Source organism: Antechinus flavipes, chromosome 1, assembly GCF_016432865.1.
Source record: "Antechinus flavipes isolate AdamAnt ecotype Samford, QLD, Australia chromosome 1, AdamAnt_v2, whole genome shotgun sequence".
Classification (NCBI taxonomy): domain Eukaryota; kingdom Metazoa; phylum Chordata; class Mammalia; order Dasyuromorphia; family Dasyuridae; genus Antechinus; species Antechinus flavipes.
The window spans coordinates 18038526-18053777 of record NC_067398.1 but is presented as its reverse complement, the minus strand read 5'-3'; positions in this window follow the sequence as shown (position 1 = coordinate 18053777).

Here is a 15252-nt window from a genome sequence, read left to right as displayed (position 1 = left end):
TCCATACATATTTATGGAATGATAAGTATTTAGACTTGCAAAAATATTATTTTGAGGTTCCAAGGAAATGGTGTATGTAAAATGCTTTATAAACTTTAAGGTGCTGTGGAGGTAGCAATAGACCTGGAGTGATGGGTAAAGTAGTCAGGAAGATCTGAGTCAGAAAGACCTGCATTCAAATTCTGCCTCAGATACTTACTGGCTGTATCATACCAAGCAAATTATTTAACCCAATAAGATTTTATTTAATCTTACTGGGTCTGCTTGAACTCAGTGACTTCTAAGACCCCTCTAGTGCTGAATTAGGGAGCATCACGGACACCTTGGGCAATCTGATGAAGCTCAAGGACCCTTTTCAGAGTTGTAACCTACATTTGTAATCAAAGGATAAATTTCAGTTGGAGGTTAATGAGATAAAGAAAATTTTCCCTTCTATGTTCACAAGATCCCGTGGGTTGAAAGTTAAGGATCCTCCATTCTTATTCTACCACACAACTTAAAGGTCAGTGATGATCCCAAATTTTGAAGCACACAGCCACCACCTGCCCTCCTAATCTTACATTTTTGGCCCTCTTCTATATGTGTACTACATTACTCCTTCAGACAAAAATTCTTTGGAGGTTTAAATTTTTTAACTAGGTTTTATTTTATATCCTCAGGGCCTTATACAACACTTAGCTCATGGTAGGTGCGTATATATATATATATATATATATATATATATATATATATATATATACATATACATGTATATATGCATTGATTTGTTTATTATTATTATTATTAATTATTATTATTATCATTAGTTGAGTATTTATTTTTATGATTTTGACTGATTCCAAATAGCAATGAAAGAATGCTATTAAAAAAGAAAAGAAAGGGAGTACTCATATGGGGCCTGCTGTGACTTTATTAGCTATGGTTAATTGAATGTGACCAAGAACTGGGTGTTTCTGTTTCATGTAATAGGAAACACAGATCAGTGACAAATGTCTGCTTTGTTAACAACCCCAAGAAAAGATTTAAGAAGTCTCTTCAGCCATACATTGACTACTCTTCACCATTTACTATTTATAGGTGATAATTTGTTTTACTATGCTAAACATCACAAATTGATTATTTTACAATAAAGGATAAATTTCATTGAGTAGATCATTGCAGAAGGACCAAAATGGAGCATACTCCACAGCCATACACGTCCTTCCTGTGTCTCTGCAGAAGCCAGTCAGTTATGCAAAGGTACCAAAGAGAAAACTGGCCTGTTAAGGAGGTTGCTAATTATGCTTGTGCCATAAAAGCACCTAAAATATTTAATAATTTCTAACTTTTAATTTGCAGGGTACTTCATAAACAATTTGTATGTTCCTGACTTGACCTCCTTAGAGAGACAGTCCTATTTTTGCCTAATAAAAAGGAGCTACAGTTCAAAGTCACCTGTAAATTATACGGCTCTGGCTCCTTCCAAGAGCATGTTCCTCTTAAAAGTTACAGTGCTGACCTCTAAGCAGTGTCTACTTGACGACCTATAACTAACTGAATACAGGGATATCCTTATTAATAATGCTATCATTTAAAAACCACAAATGTAAGAAACCAAGAATTTCATTACAAAAACATAGATATTCTTTAACACTGCTGAGTTGACACCCAAAAAAACCTTGCTAAGAATATACTATTTGTTCATCACTTAGTTTTAATAAAATTAAGGGAGCAGAATAAGACATAATCTGTTATTCCATGAAAGTTCATGGCTCTGATTGGTTCAGTCACAATGAATCCAGCCAATCTAAGAATCATACTGTCAGAGGCTATATGACAAATTGTGGACTGTGAGCACACAGTCGAGACTATATCCTAATCAGAAAATTCATTTTAGTCTTTTTTTTGCTGAGACAATTGGGGTTAAGTAACTTGCCCACTGTCACACAGCTGGGAAGTGTTGTGTCTGAGACCAGATTTGAACTCAGGTCCTCCTGACTTCACAGGGCTGGTGCTCTATCCACTGTACCACCTAGCTGTCCCAATATTAGCCCTTTTTGCAGATAATTATTAGACCAAAAGATCTGCTTATTGTGTTTTGTAGAATCATGAGACTAGGTCTTCTTGGTGGAACTGGATATTAGTATTTGAATCCAATAAGAGAGGTAATCCATAACACCTTGTGTTGGAGGAAGGCAACTTTATTCCGGATTCACAGATAGCTCCAGGATGAAGATCTAGTTGAGAAAAGTGCATTTTTATCTTTCCTTTAATAAGTTTCATTGATGCCTTTTATTTGTGTGACAATAAATTCCCAACATAACCTTCTCGCCTTTAAAACTTTCCTTGGTAACAAAGGAAAAAGGGTTCAACAAAACCAGCAGCATAGTAATGGTATAGAGTATGTATGATCTTTTTATAGGAAATCATTCCCCATCCTTTCACCCATCATCATCATTCTTCTTCTGACTGGAATGAAGTGAATTTCATCATCATTTCTCTAAGGTCAATATTTAGCATTATATCTAGGTAGTGGGGTGATTAGCAGGCTAATCAAGAACACCTAAGTTCACATCCAGCCTCAGTAGTTTTGTATCCCTAGAAAAGTTACTTTAATCTCTGCCTGCCTCAATTTCCTCATCTGTAAAATGATAATAAAACCTATTGCAGGATTGTTTGGAGAATGAAAAGATGAGATATTCATAAAACATTTAAAGTGCTAGATAAACACAAGCAGTTATGATTACTATTAGAGTTTCTCAGCGTTCACCTTACTTTAATAATTTTTTTTAATTTGTATTATTGTAACTATTAATCAATGATTAATCAATCAACCAATAAGCATTTATTTAAGTCCCACTATGTACCAGGAACTGTGCTAGAAACTAGGGATACAAAGGCCAAAAAAAAATCACTACACACAAGTACTTTAAATTCAAACAAGGGTGACAAGTACATATACAGAATAAATATAGATTAATGATGAAGCATTTATTACCTTACAAGCTCTCCTCCCAAGGAGTTCACATTCTAACAGAAGAGACAATGTATATGGTCTCAGCTACAAATGAATGGAAAGATCACAAAAAGAGAAAAAATACAAATTTTAAAAAAGGTAGTTAATTTCAAGGTAGTCAGATTGTGTGTATTTTTCTTCTGATTCTCTTTACATCACTTCATAAAACTCTAGATTTTTATGAATTTCTCTTATTTTTCAATTCTTATAGAACTATACTTTTCTGTTGTATTCTATGAAAACATTTGTGCAGACATTCACCAAATACTGTTTCAGCATTTTATTTCAGACAGTAAATTAACTACCATATATTAAGCACCTACTATGTACCAGGCACTGTACTAAGTACTAAGGATATAAGGAAAGGCAAAAACCAAACAATCCTCATTCTTAAAAAAAAAAACTCACAGTCAAATTTTGAAGTTTTCAGGGAATATTTTCATTTACATGAAACTTTTCTTTCTGTCTTTGGTCTGCTTGGGGTATATTCCAAGTAATGTGGCAGACAGATTAGATAGATAGATAGATAGATAGATAGATAGATAATTAGATAGATGGATGGATGGATGTAGCTTATTTTAAAATTTATTGATGCCTTTTGTTCTATGCACACTTTCTACTACCTCCCCATTACCAGGGAACACAAGTCAAAGCTCTTTTAACAAGAAAAGAGTGTTGTTTCTTTATGTATCCTCTGGAACCATAGATAGATAGATAGATAGATAGATAGATAGATAGATAGATAGATAGATAGATGATAGATGGATGGATGGATGTAGCTTATTTTAAAATTTATTGATGCCTTTTGTCCTTTGCGCACTTTCTACTACCTCCCCATTACCAGGGAACACAAGTCAAAGCTCTTTTAACAAGAAAAGAGTGTTGTTTCTTTATGTATCCTCTGGAACCATTATGGTCCATTGCTTTTTAAACAAAATTAGCTGTCTTTTAGTATTGCTGCTTCATTGTGTATTTCATTCTCCTGGTTCTTATTTCTTTGCTATCTGTCAGTTCATACAAATCCTCCCATATTTCTTAATTCCTGACATTTTTCCTTTTTCATAGCTCAGCAGTATTACACTATATTCAAAGACTATAGTTTTTCCTTTAGTCAAAGGGGAAAACCTACTTTATTTGCAATTGGGGCAATGTAAAAGGTATTTTTATTCATGTTTTAATATGTCTGAGGCCTTTCTTCCCATATTTGATCTCCATGGGACATACACAAAGTTATGGATTATCTGGGCCAAAAAATATGAAGAGTTTTATTGTTTCCATTGAAATCTTCATTTTCATCAAGTTTCTGAGTCTCTTCAAAGAAACTATGAAGATATTAGTCTAAGGGCCTATTTCCATTAGAAATGGCATCCATGTGGCTTTCTTTTTATTTTTATATCTATCTTTTGTGCGTATGTTTTATCTATTGCCCAGTTTTTGACATCAACAATGTATTTTAAATATATATAACAAATATACATATTTAACTCATTTAAGTTGGCTAGAGTGCATACGGTATTTTCTCATCTTTATTCCCTCTTTTATTTAGACACTGATTTTGAACTTTGTTTTAATAATTGGTGGTCTAAATGACAGCTGTTTCAGAAATGACTCTCACATGAATAAGTCACTAACTGTCTATACATATACACAATTTCATTCTTGAAATTGTTTAGTCCTCACTATGCACATTTCATGATTTTTCTTATAGAAATGTGTTTCCAATCTATTTTTTTCATAATTTCTCCCTATGTCAACTTTTGTATGGAAGATGCTAAGATCCTTGTAGAGTCAATGTCACCATCTGCAACACATCAATTACAATTATTTTCATGGTGGTCTCTTTCCTAATGCTTATCATGGGTACTGTAATACAAGAAAGTTAAATATCTCATGAAAGGATGTGTCTTGTGCATTTGGTAAACAAATGACTGTTCTCTTATTTGAATTTCTCAATGAGCAATAATTTCCTTTTTTCTTCTAATATCCTCTATAATGACAATATAGAATGTCCACTCCTTGATCACTGGATAAGTATCTCACATTTAGAATACCAACAGCTAAATCAAAGTCTATAGATGGTTAAAAAAAAAAAAAAAACTGTGATTCTTAATACCTCTATCCTCCTCTGCCACCATTATTGAAGAAATTAAAATAGGACTAAGAGTCATTTTTTTTCATTTCCCCTTCTTAGATTGCCATAGCCAAAGAAACCATTACTAGTTAGACATTCTCAGAACTACCTTTAGCTCCCCTCCTCAGCCCTATGCCTCCAGGAGTTCTGCATGCTTTGGAGATCCCTATTCTTTATAAGTATAAAATTATTAAGGCAAAAATGAAATATGCAGAATGATGAAAAATAATTATGAACAACCTACATAACCAATCAAATGTTACCTATTTCTACAGAAAATATTGTATGATATATGTGAATTTCCAAATATATCTAAATTAAACTAAACTGAACTAAAATATATCTAAATTAAACTAAACAATCATCCTATATTAAATGGCATTGTTCTAGATTCCAAGAGACCTGAAAAGTATTTCACATTTGCCCATTTTCAACTTTCTCCTTTTTTTTCAGTGAATCACAAAACATTTCATTTATTTGTCAGTTATTTTTTCAAATTTATTTTATTTTTAACCTCTGGAATAAAACAAGCATTTCTATAACATAATAAAAAGATGATTATACATGAAACTGCAAATCTACTATGTATAAACTGCTATTCCTTTTAAATTTTTATTTTTCATCTATGAAATATAGTTTTTAACTATGAGTCACTTCAAAATACACTCTATTGAATATGCTGTTGCAGACTATAAATTTAATAATAATCTATATACATATGTGCAACAATAATAAGCAGGAACCTTATTTATTATTACAAAATTCTACTTAATCAGAGAAAAGTGATTGGTCAAAAACTTATATCATGAACAACATTGATAGTAATATTATTATTTTCTAACCTGAAATACCAAAACATCATTGCTCAATTTAAGGACATTTTTTTCAAGTCTCACATATATTTTAGGCTTACAACATAAAAATGTTATATTACAGTTTAGGAATATTAATTTTTAAATACTGATTTTAGTAATATATTCTCTATGTTCTGAGCAGTTAATTGCTTTGAATGTCTTGTTTTGCTCATCACAAATATCTAATATGTCCCACATTGCTTAAAAAAATTTGGTTGCAACTAAATGTAAATGATTTTTAAAATATTTTTCTATGGGCAGTACCAAAAAAAAAAAAAAAAAAAACAGAAAATGAAATGTTAATATTGTCTTTATTTTCTATAGTAACTTGGTTTTAAATAGAAGAAATTCTTTAATTCTTTCTTGAATTTAAAATAACAAGTACTTTTTATTACACATACAAAATACATCAAAATTATAAATTAAGGAAGAAAAATCAAATGGAGTTTTCTGTAATGGGCTGAGGCTTGAGTTGATGCACTGAGGTCCCAAGCACATGAGGCTAAATAGTAATTGGACCATACTCTATTAATATATAAGCTTGGAGAAAGAATGGCCCCCGCCCACTCTTTGTGCAAGTCCTGATGTGTTGTATAGGAAATGATGATTTTGGTGGGTGGAGGCAGGGGAGAGAAAAAGGAAGGGGAGGAGAGACTGTTTCTTGCTTTTTGCCATTGTGACAGATGGCTCAGTGGATAGAGCACCAGCCTTGAAGTCAAGAGGACCTGAGTTCAAATCCAGTCTCAGACACTTAACAATTCCTGGTTGTGTGAACATGGGCAAGTCACTTAACCCCAACTGCCTCAGCAAAAAGCAAAAAAAAGAAGAGAAGCAAACAGAATCCTAATAAGCAAAAGCAAAAAGAAGAAGAGAAACAAACAGAAAGGTGGTTGCTATGGCAAAAAGCAAAAAACAGTCTCTCCTCCCCTTCCTTTTCCATTCCCCTGCCTCCACCCACCAAAATCGTCATTTCCTATACAACACATCAGGACTTGCACAAAGAGTGGGCGGGGGCCATTCTTTCTCCAAGATTATATATTAATAGAGTATGGTCCAATTACTATTTAGCCTCATGTGCTTGGGACCTCAGTGCATCAACTCAAGCCTCAGCCCATTACAGTTTTCCTTTTAGTTATGACTACAAATAATATTTTAATGTTAAAAATGGCATTACACCTTTTTTTTCATTATTTATGACATTTTAAAATTAAAATATCCTGGTCTACAGTATATCCAAACTACCTTGCTCAGAAGATAATGTTAAATAACAGAAGATATCATCCTACACAATGTTATTAGCTAGTATATCCACACACTGCTATGGCAACTATCAATCTTTTCTTCTTTAAATAAAATTATAAACTTTTAGTTTATTACAACTATAGTTGTAGTCATAACATTGATGATCAGGATAGTTTTTAAAATAAATTTGAAGAAATGTTTATTTTGTGAATTTTCAAAAGCAAAACATATTTTGAGAAAAAAGGGTAAGCACCTGAAACTGGGGATTCAAATAAGGACACCAAAATCTGTGGCTATTATTCCTTTCTTAAAGGCCATGCTCCATATGAGCAGTAGAAACAATTTTTTTTCAGTGATGGTCTCTGAGCTTGCTCTTTGGTGGCGTTCCTGGCTCATTTTACGGTTCTCAGTATGGATCATTCAGATGTAGTAGAATGCTATTGAAATCTCTCATTGGCCAGTTTGGTTTCTGATCTCTTTTATATCCACTGGTTAAGTGTCTGTGATCTGCCTGGGGTTGAAGTGGCTACTGAGGGGCTACAGTATCTGGGAAAACTCGCTCAGTATTTCCTAGGTTTGTGGAATCTCATACCTACTCCTACCCTCAGTCCCCAAGAATTCAGTTTGGTTTTGGTACAAGCCAACTAACACAGTAAGCCATAAAATAACCAACACCAGAGGCAACCATTTGTTTGTTGTTGTTTTTTATTAGGCAATTAAGTGACTAGCTGAGTCATACAGCTAGTAAGAGTTAAATGTCTGAGGGCAGATGACCTATCTACTGCTCTAGCTGTCCCCAAAGGCAACATGTTGTAAATAGACATATTGAAATTTAGGAAGAGAAAGAAAGAAGGAAACAAACATTAAGTGCCTACTATGTGCCAGATACTGTGCTAAGCACTTTATAAGTGAGGCAGAGTTTATGTGACTTGCCCAGGACTATAGCAATCTGAATTCAGATTTCTCTGTCCTCCAGTAATCTCTCTACTGAGACAGCACCTATGTAAATTGGCATCTTTTTGACCCCCTGTCATAAGCTATAATTGTAATAAATGGATTCCACGGAAATCAGTATGTCTACATAAGTTAGTGGCAAAGAGGTGCATTTCCACACCAGCGTGGATTTAATCAGAATGAACACTATCTCAAAGACATGGCCAAAAGTTCTGTTTTAGAAAAATGCCTGGGGAAATAAGAGTTCTCCTTGTAGGTGTTGGGACACAGAGAAAAGATGCTGCCAGCTTCACTGTCCAAGAAGTGTTCAAGAAGGCAAAGATGCCACTGGAAAAGGAATAAAAAAAAAAAAACAAAAACAAAAACAGACAATTCTCAACAGGGAAAGAATAAGTGCAGAAGTGAATTTCATTGCAATTCAGAGAGGAATCAAATTATATGCATTAGTAGGGAGGTCAGCATTAAACGAAAAGAAACCCTTTTCTTTTGCTAATGGAAAAAAAGAATTTGTGACTGGATAGAAAAATATAGATTCATAGAGATGGGGTCAAGGGTTAATGCAGGAGCCATTTACAGAAACAAGTCAATGTCTGTCAGACTGCTTTTCAGTATTCTTTGCTGGATCTTCATGTAGACCATACCCATTAATCTTGGGTATTCCCCCAAGGCAATGTTACCCTCAACTCCTTTCTCTGTTTTATTCCCACCCATGTCCAATTTTTTGCCAAGTCTTGTCAATTCTGCCTTCGTGATATCTCTTATTCCTTCCTCCTTCTCTCTACTGCCACTGCCACTAAAATCCTATTGCAGATGCTCAACATCTCGTGGTTGTTGTTCATTTTCTAAGAGCACCATGACATCAGGGAGGGGATGTCTTGACTTGCAAATGATTTGGATTGAAGTGAGGGAGGGCTGTGCAAGGTCCCCTGCCTCACTTTCCCCTCCAGAACCATCTGGGTCCCATGGCCAGATATGGATCAGGATGACTGGAGATGGCCCTGATGTACTGGGACACCTTGAACTTTTTAAGTTAAGGTCTTCAACAGGTCTCAGTTTGACTGGGGCAACCACCATTGGGTGATTAATTGCTAGGTAGTAATTGAGGCAAAGAATCTCCTCTTTCACCTAGTCCAAAAAGAAAATCTAAATAAATAAATGGACTATTGCACCAGCCTTCTGATTGGCCTCTCTTCCACAAATCTTTCTACTCTTTGCTTCATCTTTGATTCAGTTATCATAATGACCTTCCCAAAGCATAGGTCTTGTCCCCATTCGATAAATTCCAGGGACTTCCTAGAGGATCACCTGCAGAATCAAATATAAAATCCTCTGTTTGACTTCTAAAATCCTTAATAATCTGGCACCTTTCTATCTTTTCAGTCTTCTTATACTTTTGTCCCTTCTACAGACTCCAAATCCAACTATTCCTCAGCATAACATTCCCTCTCTTTACTCCTTGCATTTTCACTGGTTCCTGTACCTGGAGTTCCCTTCCTCTTTATCTCTTCCTTTTGGTTTCCATGGTTTTTTTCAAGTCCAGGAAAATCTTACCTTTTACCAAAAATCTTTCCTGATCCCTCTTAAATGCTAGAATCTTCCTTCTGTGATTATCTTCCATTTATCCCATATATATTACAGGTGTGCATAGTTGTTTGCATGTTGTCCCCGCAATTAGATTTTGAGTTTTAAGAGAGCAAGAATTATTTTTTGTATCACTAATACTTCGCAGAAAGCCTAAAATGTAATTGGTGCTCAATAAATGTCAACTTGACTTGTTGACTTAATAAGGATTAAGGCAAAAACATAGTCTATCCCCTCAATAAGTTCACATTCTAATGAAGGGAAACTGCATAAATACCAATGCAATGCAAAATAGAACATATGAAAAGTAACCTCAGAGGAAAAGAAGGAGTGAGGAAAGGGGAGCATTGGAAAAGATTTCTTGCAGAAGGTAGGATTTGAGTTGAATCAAGAAGGAAGCCAGCCTGGGAACTGTTTCAAAGAACTGGGGATATTTAGCCTGAAGCTGCCTTCAAGTATTTAAAGGGTTGTCATGTGGAAAGGGTTTTAGATTTGTTCTCTTTATTTCCAGAGGGCAGAATTTAAGCAGTGGGTAGAAATTGCAAAGAGGCAAATTTAAATTTAGTTTCAGGAAAAAAACTTCCAAATAAGTATAGCTCTGCTTAAGAGAAGTGGGTTCCCTGGGCAGTTTAGTGTTCCCCTATATTATTCAAGCAAATTGAGACGACTATTTCTTGAGCAGATTGTATGAGCAAATCTTTGAGGGGTATGAGCCCCTCAATGACCAATCTAGCTCATCTATATAACTCTTTGATAAAGTTTTCCACTATAGACAATACTTTAGACTATCCTTTTATCAATAGCATTTAACCAGTTCTTCCACTAAATTAAACCTGGGATTGGGGCAGCATAAGAGTATGTCCCCGGTTGTTCGGGGCAATGGTTTTAACTGTTGTTGCTACATCTTATCTGTAAATATCTTTGTAAAAATGATGATAGTGGTGGTGGCAATGGTGCCAGATGCTGTACACTTTTATGATGTACTTAATTAGGAGACCTGGCTTCATTTCATAACTATGTTCATGCATTGCTCATGTAATATTGGCCAATTTATATAACTTCTTTAAGTTTCCAGTTTTATCTATAAAGTGACAAGGATGAATAAAATTATCTCCAAGATGAAATCTAATTCAAAACCTATGACTCCTCTCATCAGCAAGGTTATTATGAGAATCCCTCTCAAATGTAGGCAAAGCACTATGTCCAGGTACACTAGAGGTGCTTTACAATTTGTTGACTGACGGCCTTACTCTTGGGTGCCCACGCCATACATTTGTACGTCAAAGACCACGGGGATAGTTAAAGTTACAGTTTCTCATTGGATTTCTTGAACATTATTGAATCTGATGTGAATTTCAGGATTTTGTGGCATAGATATGGGGTAGCTAAGCATCCATTCATAAAGCCATTTTGGTCAGAAATACATTTATACTGTCATGGATCTTGAGGTTAGTTAACAATCCTGGCTAGAGAATGAGTGAAGTGTTGAACCCCAAATCCAGGACCTTGTGAGAGATGGAAAGACAAGAAAATCAGAAAAGGCACAGGTAGAAAAAGCTTTCACCAATATCAGCTGTGGAGTGAGTAATCACTTAATAGGTAAGAGATAAAAAGAGAAAAGGAAAACAAAAGTACAGAGGGAGTATCCAGGAAAATGTTAGGATAAACAGATGATGAAAAGGGCAATCATAACTCACAGTACTTAGAGTGAGCTATGAGCCTTTGGAAGCTGACATCACCTATACTGAGATGATGAATCAGCTTAAACACATGAGAGACCAGACCCCAAAATTCTGAAGTTTGTATGGTAGTCTTTAAAGACATACTACCTTTGCCCTCTTGGCTGGCTTGGTCCATGGTTTCCCAGGGCAGAAGGCCTATAATCTCCCTTTGCTGAGGGGTCATTATTGGTGGAAAGGTCACAACACATTGGGTTTAATTCCACTGTATTTTTCCACTGACCTTCAGGAGAGATGGGTGCCATTTGTATTCTACATTGCTATTGAAAAGTAACTATTCCAAGAGATCATCTTGGATAATAAATGTTTCATTTTCATAAGGCATGGACTTTTAAGACATGTATCTTTTAGAGAAATGCATCTCTAGGAGTGATATTTTTATGCAAGCTCTCCTTCCACGTTTTATAAGCAGGAATTCATTATCACTGTTATTTATTAAGCAATGAGTTTTCCTGGTAATCCTGCAGTTTTATGACAATAGTCGTACTTGCTACTTCTATCATGAAAAAGAGATCATCTTTAGAGCTAAGTAACATTTAACATCTTAACTTGCACAGTGTTTTTAAAAAATATTTGGTAATATGATGAACCTACTTTATAAATATTTTGGATTGGAGAATTTGTCTTCTTTCATATGAGATGCATTATTCTTTCTCTGGTGTTTGTGTTCCACCATAAATCAATACTGGCTTTAGACCCCTGAAGCTTACTTACATGTTTCATAAGCTCAGATGTAACCAAGGAAATGCTGGCAAGTGTTTAACAACCAGCTCTGATGGGGTGGGAATGGGGGGCGGGGGGATGTACATATGATATAATTTAAAATTTAATTTGCATTATTGACATTTCCTCCATCACTTTTAAAAGTCTTAGAAAACCAAAAAGGTCACAAAACAAGTTCTAATTCCTAGAAGTTGCTGGTTTCCATTATGTAAATGCTCATGCTGAAAATTTAACCTTGGCTCTAATGAGCCAGTATGAACTGACATGTATACTATCATACTCCTATATCCAACACTGAGGCAGCTAGGGGGCACAGTGGATAGAATTCTGGGTCTGGAATCAGGAAGACATCTTTTTAAGCTCAAATCTAGCCTCAGATCCTTACTGTGTGGTCATGGCCAAGTCACTTAACCCTATTTGCTAGAGGAGGAAATGGCAAACCACTCCAGTATCTTTGCCAAGAAAACTCCAGTTGGGGTTCTAAAATCAGATGACTGAACAATTATCTACCCAATGTAGATGTGCCATTTAAAAACATAAATTAGAACCAAGCCCTGAGGTTTTTTTTAAGAAAACAGTGGTGTAGTAGAGAAATTTAGGTGGGTGACCTTGGATGGATGACACTGAGCAAGTCACTTAACCATGTGGAGCTTTATCCCATCTTTTCTTAAAGAAAATGCTTGCATCTACCTCTCTCATCCAATAGTTACAAGGATCAACAGATGATATAGGTAAAGCAAGCACTTTGTAAGCTCTGGAGTATATGATAAATGTAACTCCTATCTTATCTTAAGGTAAAAAGCATGTTCAGAATGGGAATAAAACAAACACACACACACACACACACACACACACATACATATATAAAGGATATAGAAAGGAAGAAGAAGGAGGTTAGGGAGAGAGACAGAGTGAGACAAAGACAGAGAGAAAGAGACAAAGTCTTATACTTCCACTTCCAGTAAACTCCCATTGGATAACATTGCTGACTGTCTCAGAGACATCCCAATATTATCAACGAATGTGGAGACCTTGAGCACACTATGCCATATAACTCCCCGTGGGATCAGCTTGCAGCGCTACTGGGTCTGATGGCAATTTCTCTCTTCTGGATATAATACATTATATTCATTAAGGTAACTCAAATCCTTTGGCTAGATTTTGAACCTTAGCCAATATCCCTAGTGACTAATATCTTACAGGTATTTTTTTTTTTTTTTTGTCTTCATGTTTTTAACAGTCCCATTTAAATTATATCCTACTTTGGAATAGGTTACACAAGAAACTGAAGTATTTCTTCACAGGTTAGAAAAACAAATTAAACATACATACATACATACACACATCTTTAAAAGGTCAATATTTTCCAAATTGATAGATATAGCATAGCACCAAACTATAAGTAGACTGAAATTGATACAAAGATAACATTAAAATGGAACCGTGAAAAAACCGTGCAAGAGAAAAACAGTGAAAGAGAACTAGCCCTACTAGATTTCAAAATATATTATAAAGCACTATTTTTAAATAGCTGGTACTAGAAAAAATAATTAATGGAATAGTGTACAGAATTCAGAAATTGAACTGAACACTCATTAGAGGTTAGTGTTTGATAATCCATGTCTAAAATATACACTAGGAAATGAAATTTCTTTCAAACTGTTGAAAAACTAAATTCTAAATGGATTTGGAGTTTTCCTCACACCAAATACACAATAAAATTTAGCTATTTCAATAATCTATTTTTTTGAATCTGGAAGAAAAGGAATACATTTTATCTTGACTATAAAATCGGTGGAAAAAATTATTGAAGACAAAAAGTAACAGATTTGATTTTACACAAATTAAAAGATTTTACACCACCAAAAATTACATTTCCAGAATGAAAAGATTGGTGAAAAATATTTATATAAACATGTCAGATTAAGACCTGAAATCTAAATATTTTTAGGATTTTTCCCCTTTATTTATAAAATACACACTTCTCTATGGAAAATAAAAAATTTAAACAAATGATAATTTTTAAAGATAATTTATAGTAAGCTAATGAAGAAATGTTTAAAATGCCATTCAAGTATCACTAGAATGGCAGAAAAGGGGTGAGGGGGGGAGGCAAAATTCAGTGATAGTAAAACTAAACGGAAATATATATCATTGTAAAAATTTTGGAAAGCAGTATGGTCAAGCATAATATTGCACTTGTGTAAGTACAAGTAAAATATTACAATGAAGGAAGAGAAGAAAGAGGAGAAGGAAAAAAAGGAGGAAGAGATCACAAGCTTCTTGAGGGTAGGGAGGGACCTTTTACTCTTTCCCCAATACTTAGCACAACCCTACAAATATATAGTAGCTATTTAATAAAGGATTATTGGTTGAGGAAAAAGAAAAGGAGAGGTGGTAGAAGAGATAAAAGGCCTGTGAAACTTTAAATGGGCTTTTCCACAATATATAACAAAAGAACTTCTTGTTTGGTATTTGTTATTTGGTTTGGCTTTAGTTGGTATAACAATTCAACATATCAGTGATTTTGTATATTAATATCTTTTTTATAAGTTCCTTAGATTATTTGTTCTTATGCTGTTATTGAATAAGGCTTATTTCACTATATATGAAATAAATTGAATTATTTCTCCAGTAATTCGGGGACTGAATTATGACTTATTAAGATATAAGCTACTCTGAGATACAATTCAGAAAGATAGAGGTCTTTAGCAAGTTTGCTATCACATTGTATTGAATGATTGACTAGATGTTATATTCAAAACATGTTAACTTCCATGACAGAGGGGTAGTTAAATTCATTCTTTTTTTTTTTTTTTTTTTTTTAAACTGAGGCAATTGGGGTTAAGTATCTTGCCCAGGATCGTGCAGCTAGGAAGTATTAAGTGTCTGAAACCAGATTTTAACTCAGGTCTTCTTGATTTCAGGGCTGGTGCTCTATCCACTGCACCACCTAGCTGCCCCCAGTTAAATTCATTCTAAATGCTATACAAAAACATTTTAATATTTTATTTTATTTTCTCTGTAGAATAA